The following is a 15,785-nucleotide window of genomic DNA, read 5'->3' as shown; positions in this document are numbered from 1 at the left end:
TTTCTATTTCTGAATATGTGAGAGATCTGCATCTTACCAGCTTTCATTACAGCATCTCTCCACCCTCCACACTCCTGCCATTTAGCCACATTGGCTTTCCTATTGTTCCCTGTTCTTTTACATACTATTCCTAATGCCTGGAATTTCCTTTCCAGTTGACAAGTTACTGGTCATCTTTTGAGATGCAGATAAAATGTCATTTCTACTTGGAAGCCTTCCTTGATTTTTCTCCATAGTAAGTTGTTCCCTTCTCTTGTTTTCTAAAGCTAGTGTCCTGTTCCCAGCACAGTGACATACAGAGTTTGGGGAGTAGCAGGAGTTTTTTCTTCTTTTCTTAATTTAAAAAAGTGTACACATATTTTTAAACTACATAAATATATCCATTATGTGTTGACGTTAATACTAAATGATAAAGATGAATAGTATAATCACAATGTACTGGTCAGGACTGGAATGAGACATACCGAAGGACTCCCCGTGGCTGTAGAGTGGCCCTGGGGGTGACGTTTTTCCTTCTTCTGTGCACTTTGTAGTACTTACACATTTTGGTAGTCAGCAGGTTTTAATTTTTTTAATTTTTATATTGTTTGAAATGCTCTACAGCTTGATATTAGTTCAGAAGTATTTCTCCCTTATTTTGAAATAAGAATCTGTGCTGTAAGTTGTGAAAGAGAGGAACAGGAGAAGGAAAAGGGAGCTTAACCAGATTTATGGAGCATCTGGTTTGTGCCAGATCCTGTGCTTTGTATGATTTGTCCTGAACACAGGGTTGTAATATGGGTATTGTTATCTTCATGTATAAATGATGAAATTGTCTTAGAGGCGATACCATTGGTCCATGGTCACACATGAGGTAACTGATGGCCCAAGAATTTGAGTCCAGGTCTTTCTGATGTGAAAGCTCACATTCTTTTCTCTACTTTAACTTTCCTACCTTTAGAGGGAGGAAAATCAGTACCAGTCTTTCCACAATGGCATCCCAGACCAGCCTAGACCTATTTTTTTTGATGATAACCTACAAAGGACAGATGGAAATATTTCTGAAAAGAAACTGTCACTGGTGGATTATAAGAATCTGTCTGTGAACAAAAATGAAAAAAAAATTACGGGGGTACAGTAGAGTTCAGCATTACAAATGTCTTTACCCTAGTCTATGCATTTGTATAGGGTTTTACTTTTGTAAAACACCACTTCCATAGAGAAGCTTTGTGTGTGGGCAGAAAACATCAATAGCCTGAAGAAGCTAACTATCAATATATGACTTGTATAATATTTACAATTTAGATTGAATTTTGACTTGCTTTGTATGCTCACTCTCCTGAATAGAACTTATTTTTTTAAATAGATTTAAACCAACAGGTCAGGCAAGTAAGGATGGTTGTTTTAGATGGTGGGGAATTACATAAGGGAAATCTTATGACTCTAGGGGACAGAAATTGTGGATTTTTTGGTCCTGTTGGATTTTTACAATGGCCTAATCATACAGGTGTTGGTCAACACTTCTTATAAATGTGATCTATCATTTTAGCTATGGTTTAGAAAGCCTATGGTTTAATAGTTACAGTATTTTAGAAGGGAACCATGATGTCATGAAAGGATGTAAAGAATCAGAAGAGATAATGAAAGAGTTCCCTGTTGGCCTCCATGCCATTTATGGACTCGAAGTGTGAGGAATTAGTCCATAAGGCAGACGTAGAGATGAATCATGTATTTCTTCCTTGGCAAGTGTAATGTCTGAATGTAGAGCTTTAGAGGCAAAGAATTACATTGGATTCAGTTCCTGAAATACAAGTTCTGTATTTCTTTTTTTTTTTTTTTTTTGAGAGGGAGTCTTGCTCTGTCGCCCAGGCTGGAGTATAGTGGCACAGTCTCGGCTCACTGCAACCTCTGCCTCCTGGATTCAAGTGATTCTCCTGCCTCAGCCTCCCAAGGAGCTGGGATTACAGGTGCCCGCCACCACACCTGGCTAATTTTTGTGTTGGCCAGTCTGGTCTCGAATTCCTGACCTCAGGTGATCCACCCACCTTGGCCTTCCAAAATTCTGGGATTATAGGCGTGAGCCACCACGTCCAGCTGTATTTCTTTTTTTATAACATTAATATCAAAGCTGATTAGCTTCTTTATACCAAGAGGGTCCAGTTTGCCATAGAGGAATATGGACTTTCTCTTGGTTTGTGAGAAATTTGGATTATGTCCCATTGAACCTCAAAAACAAGATCATAAATAAGAAATAATAGTAACTAATAATAATTAAATGCTTTATGTAGCTTAACTCATGTAATAACTAACATTTACTGTGTACCAGCAACTGTTCTAAAAGCTTTACATTAACTGATTAGTGCTCACAGCTACTCTATGTGGTAAGTACTGTTATCATCCCCATTTTACAGATGAAGAAACTAAGCACAGAGAAATGAAGTCACTTGCCCAAGATAATGCAGTTGATGAATGGCAGTCAGGATCCATGCCCAAGCAATATGGTGGGAGAATCCATGCTCTTAACCACTCTGCCAGTGATTCTTTGTGTGTGTCAAAAATCACCTGACAGGCTTGTTAACACACAGATTGCTGGGCCCAACCACAGAGTTTCTGATTCCAGTAGGCCTGGAGTGAGGCTCCATTATTTTCCTTTTTAACAAGTTCCAAAATGTGGCTGCTGCTGTTGCTGGTGGTCTAGTAAGAGAAAGGCTTAATTATAAGTGTACATTTTCTTTTCTTCCCTTTGGTGCTGTTTTTTTTAATCTCTTGTGATTTCTCCTGTATTTTCCCCATTTTACAAAAACATCTTTATTTATAAAGAAAGAAAACAGACAGGTGAAGAAGGTTTAAAAAAAAGGTGGAGTTTTTGGAGTTGTCTCCTATTTCCCTTGGCCAACTGAAGAAAGGGGGCAGAGGCAGGTTACTGGAGCCAGAAAAACTGTAGGCCTCACTGTTCCAAGTTGCCTGATATTTTGCGTCCTGGGGAAAAGAGAAGTGAAGGGAGCCTAACTGATGTGATGGGGCAGGAATTCTAAATTTGTGATACTTTGCAAGCTGTTTGTATGCACTAGGTTTGAACCCAGCTACAATTCATTGTAGAAGTTCTTGGAAACTGGCATGTCAGCTGCCCTAGACAATCTGCACATTAACTTCCACTCTAAAAACTTTTCCTGGCTTGCCTTTGCAGAGTGTGAAAGCTAGGTGATGGCGGTCCAGTTTTACAATAAAGGCCAGCTGCGCTTATGTGTGCTGATGTTACTGTCACAAAGACTTTTCCCTTGATTTGATAAAAATCCTGCTGAGCCGGACTCAGTCTTCATTGTTGAATGAACTGGTGTCAGGGGGTTCTCCTTTGGCTTTGTTAAAGGTCATTCTTTGCTCACTTCTTTTTTAGTTCACAGCTACATTTTTTAGGCTTCATGTGGTATGCTGGTTATGCCAAAATAAAGAACTGGATCAAAGACATTTCGTGTTCATAAGGCTAAGGACCAATCTGTCTTTTCAGATCCAGACTGCTAATAGATAAAGGACCAGGGAGACTCTATCTCCATAACCGGCTCACTCCCAGAATCCTAAGTTGCCTTCTACAACAGCACTGTGAACTTAACCTTTTGAGAGGTTTGGTTTTTATATCCAGCTTTGTGTTCCGTAAAGCTTGCTCCCAGGGTCTCTGCCAGATGTACTAAGAAATCTAGCTTTGTCCTTATTTCTTCCTCCTGGGGACCATTCCATTGATCATGGAGTGGTAGGGGTGTGGAAACAGCAGAAGTCTGGTTCACATTCTGTATCCATTGTCAGGTCCAGCTGGCTGGAACCTCGTTGTACTTTTAAAGGACAGACATATCAGCTTCTAGCTTTTTGACATGATACTTCAGTGTATTCTTCCCAAATTTATGTAATTGTCACACAGTTATTTAATAAAATCAAAGGAAAGTTAGCCAAAATATCCCCTCCCCAGCATCTTCCCATCATCACTTTTGCTGCTTTTTCCTTTTCTGGATCTCTGCTTATTGAGTGGCTAATCAGAAGTCTCTCCTCAAGAGCTTGTAATTCTGTGTTTCAAATTAGATATTTTATAGCCGGGCGCGGTGGCTCAAGCCTGTAATCCCAGCACTTTGGGAGGCCGAGACGGGCGGATCACGAGGTCAGGAGATCGAGACCATCCTGGCTAACACGGTGAAACCCCGTCTCTACTAAAAAATACAAAAAAACGGCCGGGCGCGGTGGCTCAAGTCTGTAATCCCAGCACTTTGGGAGGCCGAGACGGGCGGATCACAAGATCAGGAGATCGAGACCACCCTGGCTAATACGGTGAAACCCCGTCTCTACTAAAGAATACAAAAAACTAGCCGGGCGACGAGGCGGGCGCCTGTAGTCCCAGCTACTCGGGAGGCTGAGGCAGGAGAATGGCGTAAACCCGGGAGGCGGAGCTTACAGTGAGCTGAGATCCGGCCACCGCACTCCAGCCTGGGCGACAGAGCCAGACTCCGTCTCAAAAAAAAAAAAAAAAAAAATACAAAAAAACTAGCCGGGCGAGGTGGCAGGCGCCTGTAGTCCCAGCTACTCCGGAGGCTGAGGCAGGAGAATGGTGTAAAACCGGGAGGCGGAGCTTGCAGTGAGCTGAGATCAGGCCACTGCACTCCAGCCCGGGCGACAGAGCGAGACTCCGCCTCAAAAAAAAAAAAAAAATTAGATATTTTATTTGGATCCTACCCATATTCTTAATCTTTTTCATTGAGTCAACCTTATTCTGTCTGTTGAATTACTATATCCATGGAAGAGCAGTTCTTATGATGGCTAATTTCTGATTTACGTTCCTGGTGTTTGTGATCGTGATTCAGTACATGATTTAATGCACAAAGAAGGAGGTCGTACGCTGGCAAAAGAAGGAAGAGATAGAAATAAGTTAGATGCCGAATATATAAACTGGTAATTGAGATGTCAATTTTAGGCCAAAATCTAATAGATTAGCAAACCAATGAGTTGAGAGTCCTTAGAGAAGTAGAAGGGAATCATTTAAGCCCAGCACTGATTCATGAAAAAAAGTAAGTTATGCTAGACTAACTTCATTTCCCTTCGAGGTAGAATTGCTTTGGTAAGAGAAGAGCAGGGGACTACAAAGGAATTACTGTAACTAGGTTTCACCAAGGCGTAATGAAATCTTGTGAGCACAAAAGAGAAATGTGAATGTGGTAATACTGTCATTAAGAATATTTGGTAACTGGTTGGGTGTGGTGGCTCACACCTGTAATCTCAATACTGTGGGAGGCTGAGGCAGGTAGATCGCTTGAGCCCAGGAGTTTGAGACCACCCTGGGCAACAGGTTTCAGACCATCCTGTCTCTAACAAAAATACAAAAAATCAGCTGGGCGTGGTAGTGTGCACCTGTAGTCACAGCTACTTGGGAAACTGAGGTGGGAGGATTGCTTGAGCCCAGGAGGCGGAGGTTGCAGTAAACGGAAATCATACCACTACACTCCAGCCTGAGTGACACGGTCTCAAAAAATAAAAATAAAGAAAACTGGGGGCCAGGCACGGTGGCTCATGCCTGTAATCCCAGCACTTAGGGAGGCCGAGGCGGGTGGATCACCTGAGATCGGGAGTTCAAGACCAGCCTGACCAACATGGAGAAACCCTATCTCTACTAAAAATACAAAATTAGCTGGACTTGGTGGCACATGCCTGTAATCCCAGCTACTAGGGAGGCTGAGGCAGGAGAATTGCTTGAACCTGGGAGGTGGAGGTTGCGGTGAGCTGCGATTGTGCCATTGCACTCCAGCCTGGGCAACAAGAGTGAAACTCCATCTCAAAAAAAGAAGGAAAAAAATGGTAACTAAATGTACAGCTGTACCCAAACAATAAATCAAAGTTTGAGAATTAAGTTTCTGGGACTCTGTCATTGACTCATAGTTCCCAATGTTTATCAATGAATTTATTCATTCATATTTATTTAGGTACCTAGTATATGCTAGGCACTTAGCTACAAGACATGTGAATCCTGTTTTAAGATGACATGAAGTAGGAATTCCGTGGAATAATGAATACTTGGGATGACAGGCAGGATTCATCATGATTTAAATGGGCTAGAATAATGAATCTAATTCATGGAATTTAACTGGGAAAAACACAAAGCCTTTCAGGTGGGTTCAAAAATTCAAGTGTGAAGAAGACTTGAAGGGTTTAGGTTGACTTTAAATATAATAGAATTTAACAATAGAAGGATAGGTGCAGTGGCTCACGCCTGTAATCCCAGCACTTTGGGAGGCTGAGGCGGGAGGATCCCTTGAGTCCAGGAGCTCAAGACCAGCCTGGGCAACAGAGTGAGACCTCATCTCTACAAGAAATAAAAAATTAGCCAGGTGTGTTAGCACACGCCTGTAGTCCTAGCTACTCAGGAGGTGGAGGTGGCGGAGGGACTGCTTGAGCCTGGGAGTTAGAGGTTGCAGTGAGCCATGATTGTACTACTGCACTCAGCCTAAGTGACAGAGTGAGACCCTGTCTCAAAAAAAAAAAAAAAAAAAAAGTTAATGGAATAAGAACTGCCAAAACCACATATTATCTCGTGGGAAAATGTTTATAACTTATTGTCAGATGAAAAAAGCAGGTTATAAAGCATACAGTATGGAATCGTTCTGTTTGTGCAAGGGAAATACACACAGAAGAGGAGTATACATCAACACGCTGACAAAATGTAGCAGACGTCTTTGGTTGTTGGATCACGGATGAATGCCTTTTTCTCTCCCAGGTTTTAGGCGTTGAGAATAGAATGCTTTGATTCTTAAAAAATTGCTTTGGTTTTGCTTCATTTTGGAATGGTGAAAGGGTATGTGGCCGCTGCTGGTGATTTAGCCTTGGGGGAGGGAAGGAAGATTTGGTCATCTTTCTCATTCGTCAATGCTCACATCCAGTGCCTGAACCATTGCTTCTCTCTGGGAATCAGCATCATTAGCAAACTCCCACTTCCCCACAGGAGCCACTCTGCCCAAAATTAAAGCATTCTGCAGTGGGATTGGCGTGGAGCAGCAGGCTTCCACCATAGGAAAGTCCCCTCGGGCAGGGGCCACCATGCAGCCGCTGTCTCTGGTGGGTGAGACTGGCAAGTGAACTTTACTCTCCTGCTCACACATCTGAGTGATTCTGGCATCTTTTTTTGGATCCAATAGTTTGACTGCCCTCATTTATCACCCAGGTGATCCCACATAGACACAGAACTTGGTGAAGGCATTGTAATACTGCTTTGAAGTAGTATACTTCTTCTTTCTCAGAAGCAGCGCTTGTTGTTTAGTACCCTTGTTGGTTCCCCCATGCCCCAAAAGCTTGGGTTCACTTTCCATGGGAAGAATGTTAATAATAGCTAATATTTACTGAACGTTTATTATGCATGCCATGTGCTAAATGCTGCACATAGATTATCATGTTTAATTCTTACACCAACACTATGAGAGATGGGATTAATTTTTATTCTCATTTCACAGCTGAGGAAACCAAGGCACAGCGAGGTTGAACATGTTGCTTCTAGTGGTAGAGCTAGGATCTGAACCTTGCAGGCTTGTGCTGTATCTCAGCCTTAGTCACTGTGTTGCTGCCTCCCCTTCTGAGTGTGGCCCTGTGCAGACCCGTGGTGTGGACCCAGGCAGGGTGCAAGGCCTCCTGAATTCTCTCTATCTCAGTGCTTGCATTGGGTTTGATTCCTTCCCAGCACCCAAAACCGTAATCCTTTCCCAGGAGACTTTCATCCTCTCAAGTAAACAAATTATTTGGAAGTTTTTAAGTCCTTTCACCCTGTTGCCAAGCAAGGAAATCAGCTTGCACTTATAATTTCGTGTAGTTGTGGGCTTTTGACCTAGCATCTAAAGTTCACATAGCTTTTCCAGATTGTTTCCGAGCTTTTCATTATCTCTGACACCATCCCTATTATACTTTAACTCTTCCCATAGAAGAACTATTTCCATATAACTCCATAGGTTCAAAACAGGAAAGGCAGAAGAGAGTATACTCTTATCTCAAGGTGTAAACTCAAAAGTTAAAAAAATATTGATTTCTTTAGTATCATAATTTTTAGAGATCACTTAAAAATCTTGTTCTAACACATAAATTCTCTAAGAATCAAAGCACTTGTCACCATGAGTGTGAACTCTTGCCAGGTCCATCTAACTCAGTTAAATAATATTAAGCACAGATTTCATTTGGCTAGCTATTAGTGTTCCCAGTCAGCAGGTACTGACAGTTATTAACAGTTATAGTTCATTTATAATTTACCTTTTACATTAAGATTTCTTAGTAGACTATTTCAGTATGTATTAAGTTTATATCTAAATGCAATTCAACTTTTCTTTTTCATAATGAAAGTAGTTATCATTCATTGAACACATTTCATAAACAGATTTATTCTTTTTTTTTTTTTTTTTTTTTTTTTTTTTTTTTTTTTGAGACGGAGTTTTGCTGTGTCGCCCAGGCTGGAGTGCAGTGGCGCGATCTCGGCTCACTGCAAGCTCCGCCTCCTGGGTTCCCGCCATTCTCCCGCCTCAGCCTCCGAGTAGCTGGGACTACAGGCGCCCGCCACCTCGCCCGGCTAGTTTTTTTTTTTTTGTATTTTTAGTAGAGACGGGGTTTCACCGTGTTAGCCAGGAGGGTCTCGATCTCCTGACCTCGTGATCCACCCGCCTCGGCCTCCCAAAGTGCTGGGATTACAGGCTTGAGCCACCGCGCCCGGCCTACAGATTTATTCTTTACAGAGCCGCCACTGTGCAATTTCAGTGCTAAATTTAACTATTATGACCCCTTGACTCTCTTCTAACTAAATTTGACTTTTAATGTCAATATATCATCAGGCTTACTTTCAGAGCCAACCATTCTTTCTGCCTTTCATCCATAGGACTCATTTACACCAAGGTTGCCACTGTGCTTGCATATCTCACTTCTTCAGACCTTCATGCCAGATTACTGGGTCATTCAGATTAACATGATTTTCATCACTAATATTAACATATACGCTAGGACCCCTTGATTCTACCTAACATCTCCTGGGCTTTAAACCCCTGTGTTAATGCCACCTATTCTGGAATCCTGCCATTCCTGACATTTTTTCACCTCCTCGTTCTTCCTGTGGACTCACCTGACAAGTCACTGCTCTAGATCATGAGCTTTTTAAAAGCAGAAACTATGTATTTTTCTTCTTGGTAGTCTGTAATCCTAGGAACAGTGTCCAATAAATGTGGATTGAATTGCAATGAAGTGAAATAACTACTTAGGCATGTATCTTTACATGTTATTCCAGTATTGCAAAGTACACGAATAGAAAAAGTTATTTTATAGCTAAAATCAGAAAATTATAAAAACAGGAAATAAGAGTTTTAATCAAAGATAAGTGAAAATGCTATAACTTTTAATTTGCATGTTTGTCTAAAATTGAGGTATATTTATATAAACTAAAAAATACATCTATTTTAGCTGGGCTCAGTGGCTCATGCCTGTAATCCCAGCACTTTGGGAGGCCGAGATGGGCAGATCACTTGAGATCAAGAGTTCGAGACCAGCCTGACCAACACAGTGAAACCCCATTTCTACTAAAAATACAAAAATTAGCTGGGCATGGTGGCACACACTTGTAATCCCATCTGCTCAGGAGGCTGAGGCATGAAAACCGCTTGAACCCGGAGGCGGAGGTTGCAGTGAACCAAGACCATGCCACTGCCCTCTAGCCTGGGTGACAGAGCAAGACTCTGTCTCAAAAAAAAAGAGAAAAAAAAATCTATTTTAACTGTTCAATTTGATGAGTTTCAGCAATTTTATATATCTTTGTAACCACCATGCAACACAACATACAGAGCATTTCCATCACGCTTCAAAATTCCCTTGTGTCTTTTTCCAGTCTGTACTGCCCCTCCCCGCTAGTAATCATTCTTCTGACTCCTCTCACTGTAAATTTATTGTGCCTATTCATGAATGGAATCATACAATATTTGTTCTTTTGTGTTTGGCTTCTTTCATTTAATGCAGTGTTTTTGAGATTCATCTGTTTTGTTGCTTATATTAGCAGTTCATTCATTTTTATTGAGCAATATTTCATTATATGAATATACTACAATTTATTTCTCTAATAATAGGCATTAGGATTGGTTCCAATTTTTGACTACTATGAATGCAAATTCCATGAAAATTCTTATGCAACTTTTTTTAGCCACATTTTTATTTCTTTTAGGTCAATACCTAGAAGTAGAATTGTCCTGTTGTGTAAATATATGTTTAACTTCATAAGAAACTGACAAGTAGTTTTCTGAAACGATGGTATCATTTACACCCGCATCAGCAATGTATGAAAGTTCTAGTTGTTCTTCACGCTCACCAACATCTGATATTGTTGTCCAATTGATTTTAGTCATGTTAGTAGATGTAAGATGTTAGTTGCATTTCCCTGTTGAGTACTGATGTTGAGAACTTTTCATTTGCTTGTTAGCCATTCACATATTTTCTTTTGTGAATTGTCTGTTCCAATCTTTTACATGTTCTTAAATCTCATTATTTTTATTATTTAAATCAACAATTACCAATGGTACATTTTTATATTTATCACTAGAAATCCTTTGTCACATATACATACCTATACTGCAGATATTTTTCCTCAAAGGCATGTCTTGCTTATTCATTGTCTTTTTCTTAGTGATGTCTTTTGATGAGCAGAAATGTCTTGATTATGGTAGTTTCATAGTAGTCTTGAAATCAGGTGATGTAAGTCTTCTTTTTCAAGATTGTTTTGATTAATGTAGATTCTTTGGTTTTTCCATAATGTTAAAATCAACCTTTCCTGCCACCAGAGGTATGCTAGAAGGGAAAAAAAAAGAAAAAAAAATCAACATGTCAGTTTCTTCAACAACAAAAACAAAGCCTGCTGGAATTTTTATTGTGATTGCATTGAATCTATAGATTAATTAGAGGGTAGTTTCCAGTTCTGGTAGTGGCTGTCTTTATCTGATCAACCTACTTGATAAAATATAAAAAACAACTATTTAAAGGCACTGGAGGGTGAGCAAAAGCTGGTTGATACTGGAGAGGAATCAACATTTGAAAGAAGGGAATTGCCAGGAGTGAATTTTCTGGGTTTTTGTTTGTTTTCTGTTGTTGCCTTTTCACTTAAGGGCAAGTCATAGTTTGCACCACATGGAGCAGATAAAACTTGCCCCAGAATCTGCAGTCTAACTGGCTTGATGAACTGGAGGATGGAGTTCAGGACAACCACATCTGCTGTAGAGGGAGAGGGGAACTCTAGAAATGAGACATCTCCAGAAAAGGGGAGCCTAAATTCTATGTAGAAAATTTTCCCAAATCTCTGACTGACCCCTGACTAATGCATGTGCAAGACATACTTCAATGCTTGCAGGTAACACAAAAAGAACTGATCTGAGCTGCAGCCCATTGAGGAGAAGAAAGAATTGCAATTTGAGTTTCTCCAGGTTAACCATTTACTTAAAACACATACACACACATTCTTTATAGCGACATAATACAATCCAGTCTCTACAACATATCATTCACAATATCCAGGATAAAATATGAAATTATTCAACGTAGGAAGAAATAGGAATGTATGACCTATCATCAGAATAAAAGGTAATCAATGAAGACCCATCTTTAGAAGGCCCAGATGATAGAATTAACAGACAAGGATTTTAAAGTTACTGTTATAACTGTGCAAAAGGATGTAAAGGAAAATATGCTTTAATGAATGAAAAATACAAAATACTGACCAAGTGCGGTGGCTCACGCCTGTAATCCCAGCACTTTGAGAGGCCGAGGCAGGCTGATTACCTGAAGTCAGGAGTTCGAGACCAGCCTGGCCAACATGGCGAAACCCCATCTCTACTAAAAATACAAAAATTAGCCAAGTGTGCTGGCACATGCCTGTAATCCCAGCTATTCGGGAGGCTGAGGCAGGAGAATTGCTTGAACCCAGGAGGCGGAGGTTGCAGTAAGCCAAGATCATGCCACTGCACTCCAGCCTCTGGAGTATAAGAGTGAGAATCTGTCTCAAAAACAATAATAATAATGAAGACAAGATTTCCAAATGGAAATTGTGAAACTGAGAAAAACGATATCTGAAATACAGAATAGACATTCTAACAATTTTTAGTCTTCCAGTGAGTCAACATATCTTTGTACTTATGTAGGGTTTTGTTTAATATTTTTCATTAATGTTTTATCAATTCAGTGTAGTGACCTTATGTATTTTCTATTAGATTTGTTTTTAGGGCCGGGCGCGGTGGCTCAAGCCTGTAATCCCCAGCACTTTGGGAGGCCGAGACGGGCGGATCACGAGGTCAGGAGATCGAGACCATCCTGGCTAACACGGTGAAACCCCCTCTCTACTAAAAATACAAAAAACTAGCCGGGCAAGGTGGCGGCGCCTGTAGTCCCAGCTACTCGGGAGGCTGAGGCAGGAGAATGGCGTGAACCCGGGAGGCAGAGCTTGCAGTGAGCTGAGATCTGGCCACTGCACTCCAGCCTGGGTGACAGAGCGAGACTCCGTCTCAAAAAAAAAAAAAGATTTCTTTTTAGGTATTTGATGTATTCTCATGATATTATAAGTTGTATTGCCTTTTTTTTTTTTTTTTTTTTTGAGACAGAGTCTCTCTCTGTTGCCCAGGCTGGAGTGCAGTGGCATGATCTCAGCTCACTGCAACCTCTGCCTCCCAGGTTCAAGTGATTCTCCTGCCTCAGCCTCACGAGCAGCTGGGACTATAGGCGCCTGCCACCACTCCTGGCCAATTTTTGTATTTTTAGTAAAGATGTGGTTTCACCATATTGTCCAGGCTGGTCTCAAACTGTGACCTTGTGATCTGCCCACCTTAGCCTCCCAAAGTGCTGGGATTACAGGCGTGGGCCACTGTACCCAGTCAAGTTGTATTGCTTTTTAAAATTTCATTTTCCAGTTGTGTATTTCTAGTATATAAAAATATGATTGTATTTTGTTTATGGACCATGATGACTGCAACTTTGCTACATTTATTTATTAGTTCTAGCAGTATTTCTGTAAAGTTTATAAGGTTTTCTATGTAATCAATCATCTGTGAATGAATAGTATCATTTTTTCCTTGCCTTAAACTGGCTAGGTCATCCATTGCTGGTGGTGAATAGAAATGTTTTCTAGTTTACTAAGAGTGTCTGTCAGGAATGGGTGTTGAATTTTGTCAAATGCATTTCTCGTGTTAACAGTATTAATATATGACTTTTTTTCATTCTCTTAATGTGGTGAATTATATGATTGACTTTTTTTCTAATGTTACCCTTGCATTCCTATGGTAAATGCCACTTGGCCATGATATATTATCCTAGTGTGTTTGATTGGTTGGTTGATTAGATAGATAGATAGATAGATAGATAGATAGATAGATTGATTGATTTTATTAGCTGATATTGTGTTAAAGGTTTTTACATATCTGTGTTCATCAGGCATACTGGTCTGAAAAGACCAAAAGAAAGTAATTTTTTTTGTACTATCTTTGTCAGATTTCTGTTAGAGATATGCTAACCTCATAAAATGATTTGGGAAGTTTTTTTTTTTTTTTCTCTGCTCTTTTTTGAAAGAGTTTGTGAAAGGATGGAATTAGTTATTTTTGTTTGATAGAATTCTTTTTTGAGGGGGGTGGGGGGGTCTCACTCTCACCCAGGCTGGAGAGCAGTGGCACAATCTCTGCTCATTGCAACTCCACCGCCCAAGTTCAAGCAATTCTCCTGCCTCAGCCTCCTGAGTAGCTGGGATTACAGGCACCAGCCACCACTCCCAGCTATTTTGGCATTTTTAGTAGAGATGGGGTTTCACCATGTTGGCCAGACTGGTCTCGGACTCCTGAACTTAAGCGATCGGTACACCTCGGCCTCCCAAAGTGCTAGGATTACAGAAGTGAGCCACCATGCCTGGCATAGAATTCATTTTGAAATCATCTGGGCTTAGAATTTTCCTTCTTTGTAAGAAAATCTTAAGGTTTTTAAAAAGGTTTGATTACAAATTAAATTTTTTTTTTTTTTTTTTTTTTTTTTTTTGAGACGGAGTCTCGCTCTGCCGCCCAGGCTGGAGTGCTGTGGCCGGATCTCAGCTCACTGCAAGCTCTGCCTCCCGGGTTCACGCCATTCTCCTGCCTCAGCCTCCCGAGTAGCTGGGACTACAGGCGTCCGCCACCTCGCCCGGCTAATTTTTTTGTATTTTTTAGTAGAGACGGGGTTTCACCGTGTTAGCCAGGATGGTCTCGATCTCCTGACCTCGTGATCCGCCCGTCTCGGCCTCCCAAAGTGCTGGGATTACAGGCTTGAGCCACCGCGCCCGGCCACAAATTAAATTTTTAAAACATGTATTGCAGCAGGTCTGTGATTCTCAAAGTGCTGTGAGTGGACCTGGGGGCCATGGAGAGGTTGGGAGGAGGGGGGATCCTCAAGACCCTTTGAGGAATCCAATAGAGTCAAACATTTTCATAGTGATACTAAAACATTTCTACTTTTTTCACGTGGTGACATTTGCACCAATGGTACAAAAAAGGTGGATTTTGTAAAAACTGCTCATGCCTTAGTTAGCACAGATCCAGGCAGTGGCACCAAACTGTAGTAGTAGTCACTGTATTCTTGACCACCATAGCATTTTCACTTAAAAGAAATGCCAGTGCTACTTAAGAGTGTCCTTGATAAGCAGTAACAATTATTTTCTTAAACTCAACCCTGGAGTGTATATCTTCTTAATATTCTGTCTTACAAAATGAGATGTACACATAAAGCAGTCCGGCTGCGTAGTATGTGATAGTTGTCTCAAGGAAAGGCATTGTGATACTGAACTTGAAAGAGCATCTGATAAGAGAAACTAGGGTTATTTGGATTTGGATATTTGGCAGTCGTTTCCTCAAAAGTAAACAGTGAGCCTATCACTTCAAAGAATACAACTGATAGTATTTATTGTCAATGATAAAATTACAGCTTTTCAGGAAAAGTTTCACTTTTGGAAAACTTGCATCCACCATTGTGAGTTTGACATCTTCCTAATACTAGAAGATTTAAATATCTGTACATTTCCCAAAGTGCCACTGACTTGAATAGTCTTTCTTGTAAAGAAATAATTTCTCCCCAGAAAGCACCTCCTTCATGGCCTTATAGTTTTATCCATCAGAAGCACCATTGGCATTTTAAGCAGCACACATTTTCTTAATACAAGACTATTCCTTTCATTTCTGGATATTTTAACACCCCGACCTCCACCTATTAAATGTCAGTGACACCTCCACCCCCATCATTGTGACAATTGAAAACACACTCAGTTGCAAGCACCATCAAAAAGAGCAGGGGCATCCTTGTACGTGGTAGCTTGTGTTTGGCTGGACCTGGGTGGAGGAGGCTGGGAAAATGGACCATGGAATCACCGTCTGTACAAGTATCACAGTCCTCTGCATATCTTTGTGGATAGTGCAACTTCCTGTTGAGATTTGGCTTTACGTTTTTCAGATTCCCTGCAAGTTCCCTAAAATCGGTATCCATTTAATGGAACAGACATTAAACCAGAGGAAAAATATAGCTCTTCAATGTTTATTGACTGGAGGTTGCAGGTATGCTGCAGGAAGGGCAGTTGTAGAGAAAAACGTTTCATCCTGCAGTGCCACGGTACAATATAGAAAGTAAGATAAAGTTCTAAATGGATAGGCTAATAAGATAATGTAGTGTTTAGAAAAACTTGCAATATTGTTGCCTATTCACTACATATGTAAAGGGGAAATGCAGCATAATTCACTTTGAATCAGATGTTAAGCACAGAGCCTTCCCACAGCTAATTCTCT

At 40.7% G+C, this 15,785-nt stretch overlaps 1 protein-coding gene across 24 annotated transcripts in view; it reads left to right on the top strand.

The window, feature by feature from the left end:
• TTLL5 (tubulin tyrosine ligase like 5) overlaps positions 1-15,785 on the top strand; it is a 311,462-nt gene that overhangs the window by 193,480 nt on the left and 102,197 nt on the right. The gene's annotated exons all lie outside the window — the stretch shown is intronic.

The sequence above is a fragment of the Trachypithecus francoisi genome, unplaced genomic scaffold (assembly GCF_009764315.1).
Source record: "Trachypithecus francoisi isolate TF-2019V2 unplaced genomic scaffold, Tfra_2.0 Lachesis_group3, whole genome shotgun sequence".
NCBI classification, from domain to species: Eukaryota; Metazoa; Chordata; class Mammalia; order Primates; family Cercopithecidae; genus Trachypithecus; species Trachypithecus francoisi.
This window is presented reverse-complemented; position numbering and strand designations above follow the sequence as displayed.